Source organism: Tachypleus tridentatus, chromosome 8 (genome assembly GCF_004210375.1).
Source record: "Tachypleus tridentatus isolate NWPU-2018 chromosome 8, ASM421037v1, whole genome shotgun sequence".
NCBI classification, from domain to species: Eukaryota; Metazoa; Arthropoda; class Merostomata; order Xiphosura; family Limulidae; genus Tachypleus; species Tachypleus tridentatus.
In genome coordinates this window covers 34526417-34551853 of record NC_134832.1, presented here as the reverse complement: position 1 = coordinate 34551853, position 25437 = coordinate 34526417, and the positions used below count along the sequence as shown (strand labels likewise).

The 25437-nt window shown below is 33.6% G+C and overlaps 1 pseudogene across 1 annotated transcript in view; it reads left to right on the top strand.

Annotated features, from left to right (window-relative positions):
- LOC143222145 (chitin synthase chs-2-like) overlaps window positions 1-25437 on the top strand; it is a 68823-nt pseudogene that overhangs the window by 6664 nt on the left and 36722 nt on the right. The window contains exons 2-5 of the transcript XR_013012039.1: window positions 10819-11060; window positions 14984-15156; window positions 20067-21040; window positions 24251-24344. The product of XR_013012039.1 is annotated as a chitin synthase chs-2-like (transcript). The remainder of the gene's footprint in view (window positions 1-10818; window positions 11061-14983; window positions 15157-20066; window positions 21041-24250; window positions 24345-25437) is intronic.

Below are 25437 nucleotides of genomic sequence, written 5' to 3'. Positions count from 1 at the left end.
ATAGCGTGATGTTGTTATTTTGGCTGAAAACAACACAGTAGACAATCTGCAATCTGCATATCGCAGGGAATTGAACCCTATATTTTATCATTCCAAGTTTGTTAGCTTATTGCTTACCCAATGGGGAACATTCAACTTAGCACGATTTGGTTAAGTAGAGGGAGAGGGGTAAAGATTCTGTAGCATCAGAAAATAATAATACAAGGTCGTAGCAGTTATATAGCGGTGTTCCTCTAAAGGGTTACGTAAAGATGTGTATCTTAGAAATTTTCAATCCATTTGGTTTGTTTGTTTTTTTCTTATAGCAAAGTAACATTGGGCTATCTGCTGAGCCCACCGAGGGGAATCGAAGCCCTGATTTTAGCGTTGTAAATCCGTAGACTTACCACTGTACTAGCGGGGGGCCAACCCATTTGCAAAACATAAAAATGTACACACAAATCATAATATCACAAAATTTCGACAAATTCAGTATTTTATTCAATAAAAATGCAATATCAAGAAAGCAAATACATTTTAATACTTATTCACTCTATAGGATTTTAGCTAAGTGTAAAACGTCATGTTACGAATGAAAATAATTGCTTTACGATTTCATAATGATTCCAGTCTTTCTCAATAATACATCATGCTAATTGGGGTATTTGATACTAAAATTTTAAACCCACTAATAATCAGAAACAAAAATTTCGCATTCATATTGAACCGTAAATAATATTGGTTATTTGATGGAACTTAATTTATATTTGATATAGTATTTAATACGTTTGAATACTTTAATAACAATTTATTTGTTGTTGACATTTTATACCAAAATTATAAGTGTAATGGTGTTGTTTAAATTGGTGTTAACACATTAATTCGCAATATGCTGTTTACGAGTTCGAATCCTTTCACTGATCGTGCTTTCTCTTTCTTCCATGGTGGCGTTATAATCTGATGGTCAATTCCATTTTTAATTGGTGAAGAGTTGGCGGTAGGAAGTGTTGATTACCTGATTTTCTTCTAATCTATCACTTTACAATTAGGAACGGTCAACACTTGTCCATGGAATCGATTTGTTGGTAGAAACTGTGTTTTAAATTGTTAAATAAAACTCTACACTTGTGGCTATTAAATGAAAATAATAATAATAATTAGTGATGTCGAGAAACCCACTTGTTGAGAAATTTATATGCAAAAACGGCTCGTTTGGGTTGAGAAAATATTTTACATAGAAGAGCGAACAACGTTTCGACCTTCTTCAGTCATCGTCAGGTTCACAAAGAAAGAGGTAACTGACCGGAAGCTGACCACATGTTTGAAAGGGGTTGTGTAACTGTGTGTCGAAATGTAGAGGGCGGTATTAGATGTTTGAATATATAATTTTATTTATTTTATTATATTAATATAGGTATAAAGTCGTTCCTTTATATTAGTTTATTTTGGGTTTAAGTTGTCGTATAAGTAAGGCTTCTTTAATTTTGCGTTTGTTTATGTTTGTTTCTTTATTTAGTATTTGAGTGTTTTCTATGGTTATGTTGTGTTTATTTGACTTGCAGTGTTCGAAAACGTGTGAAGGTGACTTTTTATGTTCTTTGAATCTGGTTTCCATTTTTCTACTTGTTTCTCCAATATAGAAGTCGTGGCAGTTATCACATTGTATTTTATAAATAATGTTGCTGTGGTGTTTGTCAGTGTAGTTTTTACATAGTATAGACTTCAGTTTTGTGCCTGGTTTTTGAATAAATTTGGTATTAACTGGAATGTCATATTTTGTTACTAATTTTTGCCAAATGTTGGTTATTTGTTTGCTGATGTCAGGAATATATGGTATACAGCAGTATATGGTTTCGTGGTTTTTTGATTCGTGAGATGTATTTACTTTAGTTGGTTGATTTTGCTTTCTGTCTAGGTGTGTGCGTATAATGTTTTCTACGGTTTGTGGAGGAAACTTATTGATGTTGATGAAGTATTGTTTTATTTTGTCTAATTCATCGTTAATTTTATCTGGTGAGCATAGTTTTATGGCTGTGTTTATTTGGTTTCTTAATATGTTGAGTTTTTGTTTTGTTTCATGTGCTGAGTCCCAAGGAATGTATAGTCCAGTATGGGTGATTTTTCGGTGGATTTCTGTTTTGAATTGTGTGTCAGTTCTTGTAATTTTGAGGTTAAGAAATGATATTTGATTGCTTTCTTCCTGTTCACATGTGAAGTTAATGTTGGGATGTATAGAGTTAATGATGCAGTAGTAACCCCAAATGGAAATATACAAAGACCCGAATACTGGAGCAATAACAACCCTTCATGTTATATGTATTTTATTTACATTAACATTTGGCATAGCAGGCCTATAATATGAGAGCCTGTTTATCTTCAATTTTTTTTTGTATGTTGTCATGTCTAAAAATTCACTTATACTATGATCAAAGTTATAGATGAAACAGTTTGATAATTTTGTTTAAGGATTGTGAAGTGAATAATATTATAGTAAGCAACAATTTATAGATCTGTATCTATTGTTATTGAGAAATTTCATAAGGTGTTCTTGTTGCTACTCAGTCCATACTTGTTTTATAACTGCAGATTCTAAATTTGTCTGAGAAACATTACATTTGTATGTATTGCAGTTTGACAAGGCATTAGGAAGAAACAGCAGATTGTGCAATTCAAACCTTTTCGTTATACGAGATGGGTTCAACAAGATGGCAATACATTTATAAGAGAAATGTGTGGTGTATAAATGGATAGAAGTATGTTTTACAATATAAATTTTAAAACTAACATTTATGACAACATTAAAGAAGCATTAAAGTAGATTTGAAGTTGAAAGTGGCATCGATGTTCATTGTAAACATATTATGCACCTGTTATTTTGTTTGGTACATTTTTTTAAAGAAAGAAGAATTAAGATCTGAGTAATTTGCACAGGGAAGCTAAACATTTTACTGAATCACCAGTTAAAACGGGTCAACTAGGTCTCTGATATACTGCGGGTTATATCAGTTTGAAGTGCGACCATCGAGAGTCTTGTTTCAGGAAACATGTGGAGTATAATTATTTTGTGAGAAAAGTGGTTGTCACTTTTTCACACAAGACACCTTATATTTAATAGCTGGTCGCACCTATCAATCCATTTGCAATCTGTATTAATCATGATTACTGCTCTTACAAGTACATCGGAATACCTTTTGAAATATCTCACAGTGACTCAGATTAATATGGAAGAATGCAAAAATTATAATCTCGTAAAAGCTGGCAGGTCAATGACCAGTTGAGACAAATAGAGAGACTGAAAAGATTTCGATCGTTTAACTTTGACAGAATTTGTAAGGCAACTGATGATACAAACACGGATTCATTACAAAAGGGTACATGTTTACAAATCAAGTAACATCTGCATCAATCAGTCATTGAAATACTTGTGAAAGTATTGCAACACAGCAATACGAAAAGCTAATGGGCAATATTGTGAAAGAGTGTGTAATATTTGTGTAACCTGAATATCTTAATGTTCCTGCATATCCTTACGGGAGAATTAATCATAAGTTGATTGTAGAGGATAAATGTCTTTATAATGCAAAGAATAAACCTGTTAGTGGCAGTACCAGTCCTTATCCTAATAAGTATAATGGTTTCCCTGAATTTATCCAATGGTAATGAGTACTGTTACCAAATCCAAGGACAATTATTCTGTTATAGTAGGCAAATTTGTGATTTTGAAGTATATACAAAATGTGAAATTAAGTTTTCAGGATTACCATGGACAAGATTATACTTCCAGTATTTTGATCAAACTAAATTAATTTTTTGAATTATACTTTAAACCCGGGTTGCTTTATAAGTATTTGTGCAAAAACTACAACACATAAAATGTTTGTTTGTTTAGTTTTTTAATTTTGCGCAAAGCTACTCGAGGGCTATCTGCGCTAGCCGTCCCTAATTTAGCAGTTTAAGACTAGAAGGAAGGCAGCTAGTCATCACAACCCATTGACAACTCTTGGGCTACTCTTTACCAATGAATAGTGAGATTGACCGTCACATTATAACGCCCCACGGTTGGGAGGGAGAGCATGTTTGGTGCGACCGGGATTCAAACCCGCGACCCTCGGATTACGAGTCGAACGCCTTAACACGCTTGGCCATGCCGGGCCCACATAAAATGTCAGATAACATTTGTAGAGGGTACCTATTATGCTACATGCATTTCTGAGTTAATGGAATAACATATTACATAGTTACAACTACTGTCATGTAAGAAGTTCTTAAATAAAAACTAGAACAGATATAACAGTAGAGAATTTGTACAATTTGTAAATGAATTTCTGTATTATTATATTTACAACGGATGTTCTTTAAGAAAATGTTTGTACAAAAGCTATAATATAATATGAGGGAATATTTGTAGAGGCAACCTCAAAGTGAGATTCTGGATTATCACTTTCACATCTTTTATTCTTTGACAATGTATAAAATATTATTCATATAAAACTTATCTAATCATGACTGTTTCTGTCTTTCTAAACAATAGTGACAACATGTAAGACTACTTCAAAATATTGTCATGCATTTACTGAGATGATGCAGATGCAAAAATTGTGCAACATAAAACATTAAAAAATAATCTCACTTGCTAGCACAGATTCTGTAACATTATAAGGTTTGGCAAGTTTTGGATAGTCCAGTTAGTTTTTCTATATGTATTTTCCTTTACTGGTTACTTTCCCGTCTTTTTAAAGAGTTTTAGCGCTGAATTGGCTGCCCTTTATTTAAAAAGAATGAATATTGACGGCAACGTCTGTTAGAACGAACAAGTCTTAGACGTTTAGGGCCCGGCATGGCCTAGTGCGTTAAGGCGTGCGCTTCGTAATCTGAGGGTTGCGGGTTCGCGCCCGAGTCGCGCCAAACATGCTCGCCCTCCCAGCCGTGGGGGGCGTTATAATGTTACGGTCAATCCCACTATTCGTTGGTAAAAGAGTAGCCCAAAAGTTGGCGGTGGGTGGTGATGACTAGCTGCCTTCCCTCTAGTCTTACACTGCTAAATTAGGGACGGCTAGCACAGATAGCCCTCGAGTAGCTTTGTGCGAAATTCCAAAACAAACAAACAAACTTAGACGTTTAAGCCTATGTCTGCCATCTTAATGTCGCCTTTGCTGCACAGCTTTATTAGACCACTTTGTTAAACTAGCTCTCATAATATCTTTCACAGAGTTTCTTTTCTTATAGTCTTTGAATTGTTTGTTTTTGAATTTTGTGCAATCTGCGCTACCCGTCCCTAATTTAGCTGTATAGGGAAGTTACTCACCACTGCTCATCGCTAACTCTTGGGCTACTCTATTACCAACAAATAGTTGAATTGACCGTCAGTTTATAACGCTCCCACGGCTGAAAAGGCAAACATGTTAAGTATGACGAAGATTCGAACCCGCAACCCTCAGATTACGAGTCGAGCGCCCTAACCGCCTGGCAATGCCGGGCCAATAATCAGAGAAGATGGATTATTGAGCTTGGGAACATTTGGGGCATTTCATTCCATCCAAAATGATTCTTCTCGTAGGAAACTCTTTTCCAAAAGTCTCAGGCGTGAAGTATAATACTAGGCTGTTAGTCGGCCAAATATCTAGTTCTTTTCATTGGCAGTGTAGCAACTGAAAACTTTGAAACTTCAAACATCAATGCTAGTTCAAAAGTGGATTTATGGTCCCGCAGCTTTATTAATGCCAAAATGTAATTAGTTATGAACAGATAGTAATTAGAAATTATTCTATCGATAGTTCAGATGGTAGACTGCTCGTCCAAGTGTATCTAGCACAAATTTAAATTTGTTATATTGTTTAAGACCTGTAAGGCGATATTTAGCATTGTGCTTACATAAATCTTTCCATTGACATAAAGGAATCATTGGATGTTTGAGTTGCTATTGGCATGAGTGACAATTCTTCACTTGTGTATTAATTTCTTCAGATTCAGCCTCTTCTATCTCTATAGATACTTCATTGCCAGCCTTAGTTGTATCAACTTCTGAGTGGTTGAACCGTTTTATCATTTCCAGTACTCATTCAATTCTTCCTGTGGACTGTGGTGTAACGTAACTGATTTTCTTGACTAGATGAACACACTTGGAACGGCATCTCGTTTTACTTGTCTTCTTTGGGATGAAGTTCCAAAAAAAAATTGAAAAAAAAACTTTTATAATATGTATTGTCAAGTAGTTTCCAAGCCCACGATGAATTTTTGCAAAAAAGGTAAGTATTATTGAAATGTTTGTATGTATTAAATATCATGCATTATAAAAGCCTAGTCAGTCACAGACCTATAAAAGTAGTTTTGTAGACTAAGCTTAGCTAAATGGAGTGTGTATTTTGAAAATAAAATTTTAAAACTTCACTCGACAAAAAGTTACAAAACAGGAATAATTTTAGTCAAATTTTGACAAGAAAAACAGAATTATTGGAAACCTTATTAAATATAAGCCCATTATAGCTAGTTGCAGATACATTGGTCCCATCTAAGCCCATAAAGCCACTTTTTAGACAATTCCGGATTTGGAGGATAAAAATAACCACTTCTCTTAAAATATCAAGTCACACAAAAACTCGTTTGAGGTATTTTTGTGCTCATATTTATGAAGCAAACAGAAAGCATGATAACTTAGCGAACAAAGAACATGACTATACATAAAAACGACATTACTATTGACCCCTTTTACTGGCATAATTAGCACAATCCATCATAATTAGCCAGTAGGACTGTATCGGTTTCCCTGAGAATGCATCAGCTACTCCTTACATGACTTACTTTTTGTCACACAAATTAATAAGTACAACACAATTTCAGCTCAGATCAATAGGTCTATTGCACGGATTTATATTTCAGCACCACTTTGTGTATAGTGAGTCTGATGGCTTAAACACTAAAATTTCACGTACTGCGCCTATTAAAGAACATAACTTAGTATATGCAAGAATTGGCTGTCAATTAAAGAACTAGAAAGTCAGCGCAATTAACTCTTTATTAGGTTTCCATGCCTAGGTCTGATTCTCATTGCAACTGCAAGGTATAGTGGTGGAGCTATTTCAGACAACTTTAGCACAGGAACACAAAAACACAAATGTCTGTACAGGCGGACATTGCAACTAGATTTGAGTTGATGGGACCTGGTACCAATGCTCAGTTTGCAGGAACATTTCAATCCTCTTCTTCAGTGATAGGGTTTACTGGGTGATGTGTGCATTAAAAGTGCTAAACAACATGACAAAGATGATGGTCGTGACAACGTCTCATTTCCATATCGTGAGGTTCAATAGTATATATTATCAGCAGTAGCAACTATTTTGAATGACCATTTGGAAAAATGTGCATAACATACATAAATAGCACTTCTAGCACGCCACAGTTTAGTGTAAATACATCTAGGCCTAAGGTGCGTTGATTTTATTTGTTAATTTTGTTTGTTTATGTTAGTAATGGTAAGGATAATAGATCTAATAGATCTAATTTATTAGCCAGATTTAAACCTAATGTTGTAATTCGGTAAATATTTTAGTACGTTTTTATTAATTTGTATTACTAGGACTTGCTGGAGCACATGTTTCTAGCTACTCAGTTCGATACAAGTCAATCATAACATGTAAGTCTTGTATTTCGCAATGAATTAACCACGGTTTAACATAGAAGTGTATAATAATTATACTACTGATAATGAATATGTAAGCCTACGAGGGATATCACGTGATTGAATGCTCCTATTTTGTTTTATTGGTATGTAATGCAAATAGTGTTTTTAAATGTTATTTTAGCTCTCATTTGTTGTTTCTAATACATATGATAAATTATTTCGTGTTAATAGATTTTTTAAGTTAATATTAACGTCTTAATACGTAAAGTTACACACATTTATAAACAATTACATAAAAATGATAAAATCCAATATGGACATTCATATTGCAGTATGACTCGTAGGCTGCTGCTGCTCCATGCAGCCTGTCTAAATAGACAAAAACGTAATTTAGTACAAAAAAACATTTACTGTAATTTTCACTTACAGTTATTTTACCTTTTTTTCTGTGATTTCTTTCTACAACTTACAATTGCTGACTTCGGTAAATCCAGACCTAAACCTGCTCCAGCAAAAACACGGGGATCATGCTTGAGCTTTTCTTGTTGTTGTTGACACGAGCAATTTCATGACAACCGAAAAGTCAGAATTCAGTTACTTTTTTTGCAAATATATTTACATCATTGCAGCTTCCTTCAAAAAGTGTCCTGAAGGAAAATATCTTGACAAAAGATATTAGAAAGTAGAATTCAAGAACTGAAACAACTAAAATGTTGTTTGGCTGGTGAAGTGAGAAATATGCTTGAACACATTATTTATATCCATGCGTTTGTTATGTTAAAAGTACTGGTGCACATTGTATTATTACAGTGTTAGTAAAAAAAAAAACCCTCAAGGCTCTGAAGGCATGGTCGATCATTTGATATCAGAACTGGCAGAATTTTTCACTAACATTGAGGAAAAGAAATTTGTATGCCCTTCAGATGGGACAGCAGCAGGAAAGGAGACAAGTATAATTATGAAATTCCATTGGAGCTACAGCAGTGCACGTGCGATGCATTTGCTGTTTATAACTGATGAAATGTTAAAAGTATTCGACCTAAAGGAACTTTTGGAAAAGTGCAAAATGATTGTTCATGCTCTTTATGATAAGTCATTTGTGCAGAAAGAAATTCAGAATCGAACTGATCATGTAAAGTTTGTTCAACTTTAAAAACAAGCAAAGGAGAGAAGAGAGGAAAAATCTAATAGCTAAATACCTGAATAATTTTATGTTGATTTTCAATTGAAGGTGAAAGAGCCAGTTGAGAAAAATCCTACTAAAGACTATCAAACAGATATGCCACATATATTAAAAAAAGACTTCGTTCATAATAGAAAAAATATTTGTTATAATTCTGTCTATGCAATTCTTCAATGTACATTCTACCTGAAGAGGAAGTAAACAGTATTCAGAAACGAACTGGTTCTGCTAACTTATGCTTCTCTACCTTTGAACTTAACGGCATGACATAACTATGCAAATTTCTAAAAGCACTCTGAACAGGTTAGTAGTCTTATGAACAATGAAACTGCCATATTGTCATGCATTATGCACTCCATAAGATCAGACATTAAACACGCCAGATAATTATAGGTGGCATTAAAGATCTTGAATAAAATATTCTTCACTGCTTGACAACCACTTCCCTTTGAATTATCAAGTTAAACTATTTTCCCTTTTAATGCTAGCACAAAAGGCTGTGTTACTGGTTCCCTAAAAGTTTGTTTGCAGTTAACCACAAAGCTACTCAATGAACTATCTGTGCTCTTCCCTGCACCATGGGTATCGGTTAATGAAACTAAGACATATTTTATCTGTGACAAAAACTTCGGTTTTGTATGCGTACTTTTTTTTATATAAAATCAGGTATGCCGGAATAAATGTTTCTAGAAAAATTCTTATTGTCAAAAGACAATTATTTTTGCAATAATTGCACATAAATCTGAAATTATTTATATGGGACTTTGTTTTCTCAATTAAAGTTTTAGTTTTAAAAATAAAAGTATGTAATTTGACCGATGTTTTTTATAATACATATTATTCCCAAAACATTGTACGCATGATAATAGGTTGTAATAGCCTGGGAATTACCCTGGTTTTATTATGTATATATCCATTCTATTTAGCTAAATATGTGCATATTTAACCTATAAAAAACTACTACAGACCAAGTCATGGTAGAGATAAATACTTTAAGGCATAAATAAGAATTTCTGATGTTTGTCGTCATGAGTTTTGTAAATCAGTAACTTGTTGATCGGACAAGTAATCGTATTGATTTGGTTTCCTCAAATGAACATTATTCATTGAATTCTGTTACGTTTCATAATAACTTTACCATTAATTCTTACTGAAATTTTGACCTTATAGGTGAACCTGAAAGAAGAAAATATGTTGCCCATATTGGAAAAATCTTTAAAGTTCAGTTTTCTGATGATTTCTGCGTATGCTATCTATATTCAGAGGTTTATCCTTTTGCATGCAACAGAAGAATTGTGATAAACTGAGAATTACGCTGATTTTAATAGTCCTAGTTGTCTAAACATGCGATTTTTTTTGTTATAATATATATAAAGAAACTACTTCAGATAAAGTCACTGTGACAATAGAATATGGATTACTGGGGGCGTAAACCAGATTTTTTGAAGTTGTTTGACGACGCAAGTTTTACATTTGGTAATTGATTGATTAATTATTTGGAATTAAGCACAAGCTATGCAAAGGGCTATCTCTGCTCTGTTCAGCTGATTTTGCTTTGTGATAGAGCGTTACTAGACGAATGTTCATCATTATTGATGCTGTGACCATCAAAATAAAATATTTATTCAGGTGATTATGACTTGTATTAGCTAAATATTGTACATATTTTGTGATATCGATTTTTAAGACAATATTTTAAAGAACTTTCGACTATATCTGTTGTAGTGCTTTCTAAAGTTCATAATAGATATCTCAAAAGTTTACGTTTTAACAAATCTTCTTAGACAAAATGGCCAACATTGTAGGCTATAAGAATACATACTATAGCTACAAGTGAATTCTATAATATATTGCATCAAATCGAATCTATTTTATCACTTACAATCTATGGCTCAGCGATCTCAACACTTATAATGTTAGCAATCGGGTTTCAATACCCCGTCGTGGGCACAGCGCCTACAACCCATTGTGTAGCTTTGTATTTAACAACAAAATAGACTGAACTGGTGAATTTGTAAAATTATTATAATTTTTTCAGGGAATACAATTCAATTGAACAAAAGTGGTGGGATGTGTTTCTGGAAACTCCTGTTGAAGAAGACGATCTCACCGAGACTTCCAAGTGGGTAGACTTGATTATGAAGATCATGAAAGTCATCACATACACCATCACTCTAACCATTGTTCTCTCCTCGGCTGTTGTATCGAAAATTACCCTATTGTTTATGACTTCGCATCTGAAAGAAGAACACACAATCCAGGTTTGCAAGAAGGGACTAAGTGAGTAATTATATCTATTATCAATATAGATTATTAATTTTTTTTTTCCCTTACAACAGAAAAGATTTTTACAAGTTAAAAGATATTTGTGATCTCTGTAATTGACATGAATAACTTAAAAGCTTCTATACATGAAAAATAGTGTATTTTATAATTGTAGTTCTACAGAATATGCAATCTTCCTCTTCAAGTAATAATAGTAACCGCAGTAACTAGATAACTTCAGAAAATGTTAAACAGAAAAAAATCAAAATTATTTAACTGGGAGTGAGTTGGAATCTATAAAGAGACTAAACACAATGCATACAAAGGGAAAAATTTTTTGAAACAAAAACAATCACAAGTAAACAAGTGTGTTGGATGATGGACAGTGTTTCTAAATGGTAGGTTTCAATTCTTAGTCTTACTCTAAACAAATTATGTTTTTGACAGAGAGCGTGACACAAAAATAACGATGACATTCTACGCTATTAGTGACACTGATTGTCCCAAGTAAGATCATATTCTGGATATTTTAAAATTTACAAATGGCGAAGTTACCAGAACCTTGAATTACAAGATGAAAACTTGTAACTACAGTAGCATCTCCAAAATATCCAAACTGGACACACAAGAAGGTTTGTATTTCTAATATATCTAGTTGAGCTAAGAGAGAACGAGAGAGGAAATGATATCATTCCAAGTACCTCATTATACCTAAGATTACCTTCCCTAGACAGTCCTCGATCATCCTTAATAAAAAATAACCTGAAGATAACCTAGGAAAGTCGAAACGTTGTTCTCTCCTTATCAATAAAAGTGTTAATACCCATACCAGCGGTTCAGAGATAAAGACAATACAGCAGTTGAGCAAAAAGAATCACAGTAGCTAAATGCACTTTATACAACAGTAAGATGTATGTGCTTAAGCCCACAACGTCCCACATTTATATCACCATTCACTACCTAAAACGGTTTTGGGAAGGTGACTACTATCCAGAGTAAAGAAAATTGGTTTATTTTTTTAATTTCGTGCAAAGCTACACGAGGGCTATCTAAGCAAGCCGTCACTAATTTAGCAGTATAAGACTAGAGGGAAGGCAGCTACTCATCACCTTCCACCACCAACTCTTGAGCTACTCTTAACAGCGAATAGTGGGAGTGATCGTAATATTATAACTTCCCAACGGCTGAAAGGGCGAGCATGTTTGGTGTGATGGGGATTCGAACCCGCAACAATCACATTACAAGTCGAGTTCTTCAACCGCCTGGCCATGCCGGGCTGAGTAAAGAAGAAGAAAAATAAATAAAAATTAAATGAAAAAATACATAAAAAATAAAAGTAAGGTAGTACCGTTTGGGGTTCGTGCGTTAAATAAACTTACCTCTTGAAGTTAGCATTCCAGCCTTCATTTTGGTAGTAAGACTGGTAGCCCAGTAAACGAATTATAATAGTATGAAGAGGCCCAACCATTTATCTAAACTAACTAATATAACTCCCAATCATATGTTCTAGGCATTTAATCTACTAACATGAGATGTCTTAACTGTATAATAATTGAGCGTCTATCACATAGCCATCTCACTCTCAGCTTGTAAGTTGTACTCAACACAGTTGCATGCATCATATGACCTCTTATACTCGTAACTTGATGGATTAATTTGTCAGATAATGAGATAAAAATATCTTGAGCTGAAACTAAGATATGTCTGTTCTGTAGACATTTATAAAAATCTATACATTTCAATATTCACTCTTAAATTGTTTTTATTTTAACATATTTTCTGTCATACGTCAGCCTTTCCTTGTTGCCGACATGCATATTCATGTGTGGTGTGCGAGTTAATGCAAATCTTAACCACTTTACATACCTAATCCGTGATAGATCTATATATTGCACATATAAGAGACAATACTTTTCAGCCACACATTGACAATTTTCTAAAATAACCAGTCAACCTATATTCAGTTTCATGATTTCCCATCTCAACATATGGCAAGTATTAATTGCTGTCATTTCTATTGGGATTAACAAATTCTGCTACATCATCAGACGAAGGATGATAATGTGGAGTACACTTTTCACTCCACTGATCACTTATGCAACTTAGGAAACAGTTAAATATTGAAAATATTTCCCCGGTGCATGTGAATTTCTTTAGGTAGGTCAAATTATGATATCAAAGACTATTCTAATACATCATAAATGGTCAGTGCTAAGATATTTCCAATGTATATCAATTACGAAGTTCATTCTCGGTGAGAGAATCGGCGACATACAAGACCATTCTCTGAAAAAAGAGAACCAATAACTTTCTTCTGTAGCTCTCACTATTTCACTCAGTTTTTCTATTTACAGAGAAAGAGTATAACGCCCTCGCCACATAGGTGAAAGTTATATATATATGTATATGCTGTGTGTTTACACAGCTAGTCAATATCTTAATGTGAGTGCAGTCAGTAGAACCGCCGCTGTATGTTACTACTGGTACATTGTATACCGTAGTGATATCTAGTTCTTGTTTCATGTCTGAGATCTATGGTAATTGCTAGCTTCAACACAACTGAGTGAAATATAACGAAAGTGCAGCACACCTTTCAGCATTTTAAACTGTTCATAGAAGTGCCAATAGGTTAAATGCTTCAGAATTATATTCCTAAATTTCCACTGACTGCACTTCTTTCTTCGGAATAGTTAATCGTAGCATTCAGTCACTAGTGAAATATTCCATTGTGTGATGTAATGCAACATTATTATTACAGACATGGCTTCGACTTCCAGTGTCCAAGATAAGGATATTCAATGAGGAAACAAGATCTTGCCAATTGGTCCACATAAATGGCGAACTTTCTACCATATAACTAGTGGTTGTGATGTTTCATGAACATTACAGATATAGATAGACTTTCTTCATTATGCAGTATCTGCATTCAAAAGCCAACTATCAGTGTATACGCAATCAGAATTTCCACCACAACTTACAACTTCAGCAGTATTACCTAATTACACTACCATCGAAATCAGTATACAGTAAGATAATGCTTCAACTAAACGCAAATCGGTTTTAGTGAGAGAAGCAGACTTGGAAAACTTGGTTAAGAATGTAAAATAATATCATACAAGTTCAAGAAAGTTTCTTCATTCAGTCACTAGTTGAAGTCAGTCTCATGGTAGTTTGAGATTCATAAGGTTATGAAGATTCCATCTATTTGCACAATATGACAATACTTCCCTCGTCTCAGCTTCAAGTCTGCGTTTCTTATTTGTTGAAACATCATGCTAAAGTTAGACACATGCGCGTTTAAAGTCCAATTTTAGCGTTATGTATCCTCAATATTTGTGCTAAGACACAGATGAGGGTTATTGCGAAGAAAGAATATGATTTCGCTATTTTATTCTCTAACTAAAAATGATAAATATGTTTACTTAACATTTTGGTGCAAAGAAGGTTATACAGGGTGTTCGGAAAGTCACTGTACGGATTTGTAATCATATTTTATTCAGTCTATTTCAAGCCAACAACTGATATCGGTGTTTAGAAGCAAAATAAAAGGATCCAGGATGCCAACGGGGGTCACTTCAACATTGTTTATAATTGTCATTCATATTTACCTCCTGTATTCTATATTGACACATGTCTGGTAATAAATATATAAGTGCACAGTAACTTTCCAAATACCCTGTAGTTAAAAACAAACAAATAAATGAAAAATGATGTTTGGAGCAAATATCATTGCCAAAATTGTAACCATCATCCACGACAAACTATTAACTGCTACTCTTATAATGCACTGAATATCGATAGTATCGTACAGATCTAAACTTGGTTTGCCAGCTCAGAAATCCAGAGACCATCTAAAAAACCAATCCGTATCCAGATAATACATTGATTTTAAGTAACAATATCACATCGTCTTAACATTTAATCTTATTTCTTTTCAGACTTAGAACGGGACAATTATTACCAAGCAGCCATACCAGATACAGAAAAAGCACCATGGATATGGACCCTATTTTTTTCACTCATAATTCCAGAGATTTTAACACTTTTCAGAAGTTCAAGAATTTGCATCTTCAAATCTCACAAGAAGCCTGCTTTCAAAACATTCTTTATTGTAGGTATAAAATTTGCTTGAATGTATAAGATTGTAAAATATAGCTATTTTTGTATTTAAAACAATAACTCATAGTCCTAAATATTTTTACTCTAACACTTCATCTCTTTCTCCATTCACAATTTTGGTGGTTTCTATGTCATGATAGTTAGCCATATATGAATATGTGTGAAATTTTTCTACTGCCCCTTCTTTTTTTTTGTATAATGTAAACTTACAAACGAATTGATTTTGTAGTTAAGCTGCATTACAGAGGTTGATCGTACAGTCCTGTTGGTCAGTTCATTAAAGATTTTTTACAAACCTCTAGACTGAAATTTGTAAGGAACTGACGAAAATTATTAGGAGGAAATTTTCTGCGATATGTTCATAACATTTTTAGGTACAAAAGCTTTTTGTTAGATACTTAGTATGATGTTCTTTATTTTACATTATTACTGCCTGCTAATTTGAATTCAATTTTAGCTTGAGTTTATTGATGGATAAAGTTTCGTTAATTCTAACATCTTGTTTGCCGTTAAAACTACGTATTAAATTATTTGTTGTTGTTTTTTTTTTAATTTCGCGCAAAGCTACATGAGGGCTATCTGCACTAGCTGTTCCCAATTTAGCAATGTAAAATCAGAGGGAAAACATTTAGTCAACACCACCCACCACCAACTTTTGGGCTACTCTTTTATTAACGAATATTGGGATTGATCATCACATTATAATGTGACCCCCGACTGAAAGAGCGAGGCTGCTCGGTGTGAGGGGTATTGGAACCCGCGACCCTGAGACTATAAGTCGAGCGCCCTAGCCGCATGACTAGAGTTTGTGGAATTACCAGCATAAGGCTTGCAATCCTCGTGACACAGAGGCGCGTCTAGGGGCTTACAACGTTACAAGCCAGATTTCGGTGGAGGACAATGCACAGATAGTATAGCTCTGTACTTAACGACAAACAAGCAAACGAAACATAAGACTGATGATTGTTTTGTTTTTTTGAATTTTCGCACAAAGCTACTCGAGGGCTATCTGTGCTAGCCGTCCTTAATTTAACAGTGTAAGGCTAGAGGGAAGCAGCTAGTCATCACCACCCATTGCCAACTCTTGGGCTACTCTTTTACCAACGAAATAGTGAGATTGACCGTCCCATTATAACGCCCCCACGGCTGAAAAGACGAGCATGTTTGGCGCTACGGGGATGCGAACCTGCGACCCTCGGATTACGAATCGCACGCCTTAACACACTTGGCCATGCCGGGCCAAGAGTGATGATCTATTATACATTGTTTCAAACAACGCATGGGTAATTCCACATAATCCCGTCCACATAAAAATAAACATATTAGTAAAGAAAGCAAGAGCGTTGAAGTTTACTAATGAATTGTTTTGTGTTGAAAAAGTTTATTTATTTTAAGCACCAATTTTAAAGTTACACACACAAACTTAATATCAAAATTCATGCATTAAATATTTTCATCAATAGTTTGGAACGTAAACACTTATAACCAAAAATTTGTAGTTTTTTTCAGAAATTGTTTTCTTAAAGAATTGGAAACTAATGAATATATGGTTGAAAAGAGTCTTGAGATATCCAAACTCCTGGAAAATTTGATTAAAAGATTTTTTGTATGAGTTTTAATATTGCGTCTTTATCAACTGATATTCATTTACAGGAAGTAATTCGATTAGTAGTAGGTTTGGTTCTTCAAAATAATACAGATGTACAAGGGTTAACAAAACATACTTTAGCGAGTTATTACATTTCAATTTTGATAGTATTTATGATCACATTGTTACTGATTCTAACTTAACACCTAGTCTAGAAAAGTTTTGTATGTTATGAAATTAAACAGTGATTGAATAATTACACAGAGAGTTTTGAACCCGTTAGATAAAATAGGTACGTTGATAACACCCTTGTTTTTGTTTTTTTAAATCAGTGTTTGTTTTGAATTTCGCGCAAAGCTACATGAGGGCTACCTGTATTACCCGTTTCTAATTTAGCAGTAAAATACAACTAGTTATCACCCTCTCCCCCATAGTCAATTCTTGGAATACTTTTTTACTAACGAACAGTGAGATTACCCGTTATATTATAACGCCCTTACGTTTGAAAAGGCGGACATGATTGATGGAATGGGGATTCAAACGTGCAACCCTCAGATTGTGAATCGAGTACCTTAACCATTTGGTCATACCAGGCCTTAAAAATGAACACGAGAATTTGTTCTAAAGTTTTAAACAAATAACAACCTTTTCAGATTTAAAGTTAAATAAGAAAATGACCTACATTTGTATTTTTAAATCATAGTATTCTTATAACTTGTTTTTTTATTGAATGGGTTCTTTTGGATTATTTGGTAAAAAAAAATCATCGGCCAATCCGTGTAACTATGTCGAATTATTTTATTCCGTCTATAAGAGTTGCTACAAACAAAACCTATTTTTCGGATGTTGAAGGCCTCATTTCACAAACAAATTTTCAAATATAAATTATAAAACAACTTAAAAAAACATTTAACAGAAATGTTCTAGGTTAATAAAGAACCTGACTTACTTGTTGCTTACAAAACCATATTCTTGATTAATAACTTTACTCGAACAGTCTCTTCTCGATTAATAAATACTCGATCTTTTACACACTAAATACTCTACTGAATTCCCAGTCTCTGAACTAAGTGCTCTTTCATCATTAATGTTTATAACTAATGTAAAAATGTATATATTCGTCGCATTTTCTCTAATTATGACATCATCGTCACAATTAACAGCTCTATTTAGCAAACATCTATTTTAAAAATTGAAAATATAGCTTTCAACAACTTTGGTGATCGTTTAGAAATAGGAGCTTATCATATACGAACATAAACATGATACTGTGGTCATGCTGACAATTTTATATGTTTTGAATATAAGGTCAATTTAATAAATATCTTATTTTATATAGTGTATCTTATTTCTATGGACTATGATGATTGTCACAAAGAAATAGATAAGTAAAAAATACATAATTAAAAATGATTTTCATCATTCATTATATGATAACCTTTTAATTTTAAAACGTTTTCATATGGTATAACATCCTTGTAAAGTATGTTATGTTGTTCTTTCTATTTATAGATAAAGATAGGTATGGGTTGAGGAATAAAACCAGAACTGTCTTGAAATCACATTATTCACTGATTTTAAAGTGTGTAAATTTAAAATCTAAACTGATAACGTAAAATTTTTTTTTCAAAATAAACGACTGAATCAGTAAACTTTAACGGTCTTACGTTGGTTTTTGATGTTTGTCTTCGATGTAGACGAAATTAGGTGGGTTCAACCAATTGTCGTTTAGAAGAACGTATAAAAGACTATCTGAAGCCTCGCGTTGATAATTCTTCAAATATCTGCAGGCATTTCGATCAATAATGTCACAGGAATGCAGTAGAAAATAACTTTAATCATATAGGGTATAGCATTGCTTATTTAGGGATGGCACAGATTGTTCATCGAAATGGTATTTTAAATATCTCTTCAATAGCTCATTAGGACTTTACAATACCATGTAGTATTTCCTTTTATAACAATATCCGTGTAAAGAACGATTTGCAAGTTCTAGGAATGTTTCTAAAGAGCAAAGTAAAAAGTTTAAATTTCATGTGTTCTTCTTTCTACTTCTACTTTATTACACAATAATTCAAAAACGAATACAATGGTATAAATTAAACTTACTTTGATGATAAATGGAGTATTCGCTTTTATAAGTATTGTTAACGTTTAGTAGTAATTAAACAAAAGATAATTCTAATGTAAACAGTCTTATCATTACCCCTTAAAGTTAGCTTTCTTACAGAAATAATAGAAAAACAATACATATTACTATATGTGCAAAAACGGCTCGTTTGGGTTGAGAAAATATTTTACATAGAAGAGCGAAGAAGGTCTAAGCTTCCGGTCAGTTACCTCTTTCTTTGTGAACCTGACGATGACCACATATTTGGAAAGGGTTGTGTAACTGAGTGTCGGAATAGAGGACGGTGTTAGATGTTTGAATATATAATTTTATTTATTTTATTATTTAAATATAGGTATAAAGGCGTTCCTTTATTACTGTTGGAAGCTCAGTGCATTTATAACTTGATCTATTGCAACACCAAACAAACAAGTAAAGAAAAGATGAAAGGGATATCATTTGCATCATCCCTCCAAATGTTTATCTTTACATCTTGTTTGCATTGTTTTCGAATAATGGATATTAGCTATCCCTACATTTACTTCCAGCCCAGCATGGTAAGGTGTTTAGGAGTTCGACTCGCAATTTGAGGATCGCAGGTTCAAATTCTCATCACACTAAACATGCTAGCCCTTTCAGCCGTGTGGGCGTTAAAAACTGACGATCAATCCAACAATTTGTTGGTAAGAGTAGCCCTAGAGTTGGCGCTAGGTGGTGATGACTTCCCTGTAGTCTTACATTGCTAAATTAGGAACGGCTAACGCAGGCAGCTTTCGTGTAGCTGTGCGTAAAATTTAAAAATAAGCACTTCCTTTTTTGAAAATCTTGTCTTTAGTTGTGTAAAATGTAATTGCAACAACAAAGAATGTGTAATAATGAAATAAATTTTGTTCACCAAGAAATTAAAATCAAAGTTGAATTCTAATGCATGAACAACTAAACTCGTCTTAAAAATATGTCATGTTTATGTCTTGACATAAATGTACTATTCTTCTCATCTGGTGTTTACTTTTGTTTTAATCGTTAAAGTTATTAATTCAATTTCACTCAGAAAATAAAATGTATTATTAGCAAAAGCTTATGTATAATAAACCAACGTGAGAAAACATTTGTAGCAAGATGGAAGAAAAAGAGAAAAACATCACATGATAAGTGTAGTGAGAACTTAGTTATACGTTTATTAAAAATAATTAATTTGTTTCAGGTCTTCATCACTGAGTCATTGCACGTTCTAGGCCTTGTACTTCTGGTCTTTGTCGTTCTTCCTGACTTGGATGTTGTGAAAGCAGTTATGCTTACAAACTGCGTTTGTTTCATGCCTGGGTTATTTGGACTATTTTCACGCCATAAAACCGAAGAAAGGCGATTTTTTAAAATAATGTTTGATATATTTTCCTTAGTAGCACAAGCAACTGGTTTCGTAGTGTGGCCTTTGGTATCTAATAATCCTCGATGTTGGGCAATCCCTCCAGCTATTATCTTAGTATCCATTAACTGTTGGGAAAATTACACTGACAGGCGGTCACCATTATATCTGATGAAAACACTAGCTAATGCTAAAGATGACTTACAGAATAGTAGGTACTTTACATATATCTTTATTTCAATTTGGAAAATGTTGTTAATACTGTGTAGTATGTTAGCCTTTCTACTGACGAACATGAACGATGTGACATCACTCTTTCGAGGATTTAACGTTAATTTTCAAAACCATTCCATTATAACTGACCAAACTAGGAAGTCTGCCGCATTCAACGAGTCGTCAACAACAACAAAAACACACCTGGACAATTCAACTGGGATATCACCCAGTGCAGTAACTCCCATTTATGTTTTACTTATACATGTATTTGCTTCGCGACTTTGTTATATATGCGGCAAGTTTACTTGTAAAATATGCATTCAAGGGTTTAGTTTTGCTTTTCCCATTTGTCTAACAATCCCTGTTTGCGTATCCGCTCTTATTGCAATTTGTGGAGTTCAAACACAGGAAGCCTGTTTTTTCGAAAAAGTTTTTCCAAATCACCCTTTTTATTGGACTTGTCCTGAGGGTGAGATTTTCGCAGATTTTGTTTCTAAACAGTATGCATGGATGTGGTTATTTTGGTTGTTGTCACAAACGTGGATTGTTGTGCACATCTGGACACCAAAATGTGAAAGACTGGCATCAACTGAAAAGTAAGTATTTTCTAATTTCAAAATAAAATGCAATAAATAAAAATAATTTTAGTCTATAGAAATACAGAAGTAATTTGAATAAAAATAATAGACAATATGAAAACTTTATCAACACCTGAACATATTTTAAAATACCCTAAATGCACTAACTGAGAATTACAAAAAAATTTCGTAAATAATTATTATTAAACCTACTTACACTAGACTTCTCTGATACAGTCATTGAATAAAACTGTATGGGAAGGTAAAGAAAGACAGCCACTTTAAATATTATTTTTACTAACTAAAATTAATATAATGACAACGAAAGGTTTTTAAATTAACTATTTGTATCATATATATTCTATCTAGTTAAAACAAACATTGTGCCTAACCTTTTTTAGATATTGAAACCACAATGCAATGCTTGTATTGAGGCTGTTTCACCAATAGGCACTGAATTCACCTGCTCCCCAGTGTCACAGGGGTATGTTTGCGGACTTATACTGCTAGACACCAAGTTTTGAAACCTCTGATGGGCAGAGCCAAAATAGCCCTTTGTGTAGCTTAGTGCATAACACCAAAATAAGCAAACAAACCTAACTCGCCTAAATCATCGTTTAAATTATCCAAGGGAGGATTGTTAAGGTGATGCGTATTACATAAGATAATGACGTTATATAACGTGGGCATATAGGGGTAAGATACATTATATAGCGTCATTATCCTATGTTTGTTTGTTTTGAATTTCGCGCAAAGCTACTCGAGGGCTATCTGCGCTAGCCGTCCCTAATTTAGCAGTGTAAGACTAGAGGGAAGGCAACTAGTCATCACCACCCACCGCCAACTCTTGGGCTATACTTTTAACAACGAATAGTGGGACTGACTGTCACATTATAACGACCTCACGGCTGAAAGGGCTGGCATGTTTGGTGCGACCGGGATTCGAACCCGCGACCGTCGGATTACGAGTCGAACGCCTTAACACGCTTGGCCATGCCGGGCCCCATTATCCTATAAAATGGATAATACCATAAAATGAGGTAAGATACTTTGCTGTAGGGTCGTTTGCCTAAGCTACTGATTATAAAGCAATTGTACTTTATAAAATATTGGTGAACTTGAGATCTATTTTCTTTATGGTATATTCGGCTGTCTGTATTTCTTATTGCTCCCCAGTGGCTCAGCGGTATGTCTATGGACTTACAACGCTAAAAACTGAGTTTCGATACCAGTGGTGAGCAGAGCACACATAGCTCATTTTGTAGCTTTGTGCTTAATTCAAAACAACAACAACTTATTTCTTATTATTTGAAATTAACAAAATCAAGTTTTCATTTGTAATTATGAAACATTTGACGTGCTTACTTTAGACAAATAAGTAAATCATCAACAACATTCAGTAAGGCATGAAAGTTTGTGCCTGTTAGTGTGATTCTGGTGCCCGTACGCGTCAAGGGGTATTAAACCGCTAGAAATAATGGGCAAGAGTAGTGGAAGTTTTGGCCCAATGAAGATCGATGGAAATTAGGAAAGAAAATTATTTGCACTACCATAAACTCCAACAACTGGCACAATACCTGACCATCGTTTTTTTGTTTTTGTTTTCCATTTCTGATGGATATAGGTCGGTGAAAATTAGTTGTTGTTTCTAGCATGTCAAGACAAGGATTAACCCTCTCAATAAAGAAAGGTCAAAGTGTGTATGTATAGCGACTGTTTTAAAGTTACATTCAAAGTGTAATTAAATCACTTTAAAATTGTTTTATATCAATAAAGTTGACTTCAAAACTAGATCACTATAGATCAAGTTTTAATATTATTTAAGTTCTGATTCCATAATTTTTAAAGGATATATTTAGATAAATTTCTAATTTCATTTGTCACTATGACAATTTTTTGTGGATTAAATTCCGTAATTTAAGTTTGTCTTCATAGCGTTTGCTACAGCCTTTACGTCGTTATTAGATGTTACGGATGGTTCAAAGAACAATAACACAATATAATTAAGTGAACACACATTAAATTGTTACGAATATTAAGGATAAATAATTGTAATGGTATATTATAATATGCAAGGATTTTAGGGAGAAAAAAAGGTAATTTTAGTAGTGATTAAATATCAGCGAAATGGATTCGTTTGTGCAGCGATATAGTAGGGAAAATAATAGATAAAATATAAAGCGTAACTTTAAAAAATTCTTTGGATATCCATTTCGAAAACTTTAAAGGTTGTGTAAATGAAACTTGAAAACTGTGAGATGAAAATCAGCCTACACTCACCGTCAAGTGTCTATATAGAGTATGAACACACGCTAATGGGTTTAGCTCATTTCCTGTTATAAATTTGCTACAGTATTGTTAAACAATTATTTTTCAAGCATTTGAAATAATGCTAATGGGTATCAATTCTTTCGTGCCTCTCGCAGCTGAGCGACGGCATCCAACGAGAAAAATCGCCCTTACTTGTATACTTTCTTGCCTTAACTTAAACCAGAGTTGCTCTAAATTAAAATATTTAAGTGCGCGTTGATCATTCACATTCTAAACTTTCCGTTATAAAAGGGCTACTGATCCCGGGAAAAGCAGTATTATATACTCACTCTATATGTCAGCAATGATATAGAGGGGTGGCCATTTTAGCTCATTCCCTGTTATAAAAGTGCTACAGTATTGTTAAACAATTATTGTTTAAGCATTTGAAATAAATAAAAGTCTGATATATACCTGTACATAACTTTCTAGTTAAATATTTTAATGAGGAATTACATCATAAACTTCATTCGTGACACAAGAAAGTAATTTTATTGAAGTATTACTTTGTACACGCAGTTATCAATAAAAGTGCCTTGTTTTTCTGTTGCAACGGTCGTTAGATTTTCAATAACTAAAAACAAATAATTGTTTTAAGTTTGTTATTTGACTGTTTTATATTTGAAAGTTACTCCTTGTTTGTATTTTTTATTTATTGGTTAAATCTGAAACATATAATTTTTGTGGAAATTTCATTTGTTTTATTTATTGCTAAACTATAAAATACTGTATAGATATAACAATATCACCCAGTTATGATTGGTGCGATAGTTTTGAACTCATGCGTCGCAAGCTCTATTGTAATGCAATACCCTGTGTTAATACTCAAATGGATTTGATTGAAATAAATTGAATTTCTATCTTCTCTATAGAACAGTTATTTATAACACTGATGCTCATTTGTTTTGTTTTTTGTAGGCTTTTCATAAATCCGATGTATCTGAGTGCTTTGATCGATCAGTCTCTGGCTTTAAATCGAAGGCGAGACGACGAAGCTGAAATCAAAAGCGAAGTACGTGAGAACCCTTACCCAACATTTTGTAGTTCTTGTATAACAAATTGACAGTCCCAAAAAAAATTGTCAATATACCTTACATGTACTGATGTTTACTTCAACAAATATGACTGTGTAACTAAGCCTTTTATACAATATTTTAATATATTACTTTATTATATTTCTCTTTTGTAATTAATTTCATGATAAACATAAAACTTATTGTGCAATTTGCACGTGTGACATTTATATTCACATACAAATGTGGTCAGATAAATTCCAGGGTTCAGTTTCTTTGTTTCCAGAACTTATCAGCCTTTATTAAAAATTTCTAAATTAAACTGAAGTATTTTTAACTAGGTAATTCTGAAATCTAGATTTTGTATTAGCATATAATCATAATATTGGTATCATGTCATAAGGGGTTGAGCCTTGCATGGCCAGATGGTTAAGACACTCGACTCATAATCCAAGGGTCGCGGGTTCGAAACCCCGTCACACAAAAACATGCTATGAAGGCGTTATAATCTGACGGTCAATCCCTCCATTCGTTGGTGAAAGAGTAACCCAAGAGTTGACGGTATGTGGTGATGACTAGCTGACTTCCCTTTAGTCTTACACTGCTAAATTAGGGACGGCTAGCGCAGATAGCCCTCGTGTAGCTTTGCGCGAAATTCAAAATAAACCAAACTGTAGTTTGTCAGAAAGAGTGATAGTGTCAAATAGTTATTGAAATACCTTTTAATCAATTAATTAATTTATTCATTTCTAGGGTTATTAAAGAAACATCGGGGGGTACTACATTTCTGAATTACAAACGCATGTTATATTAAAAAGTGCGCATTTTTGTTATTAATTTTCATATAATTTAAAGCACATTTATAAATTTATATTGGAATTGCATTTGTGTTAGGGCTAAAGAGGTATTGTTTGTCTGTTTTTGAATTTCGCGCAAAGCTACACGAGGGCTCTCTGCCCTAGCTGTCCCTTATTTAGCAGTGTTAGAATAGAGGGAATGCTGCTAGTCATCACCACCCACCGCCAACTCTTGATATGCTCTTTTTACCAACGAATAGTGGAATTGAGTGTTATATTATAACGCTTCTAACGG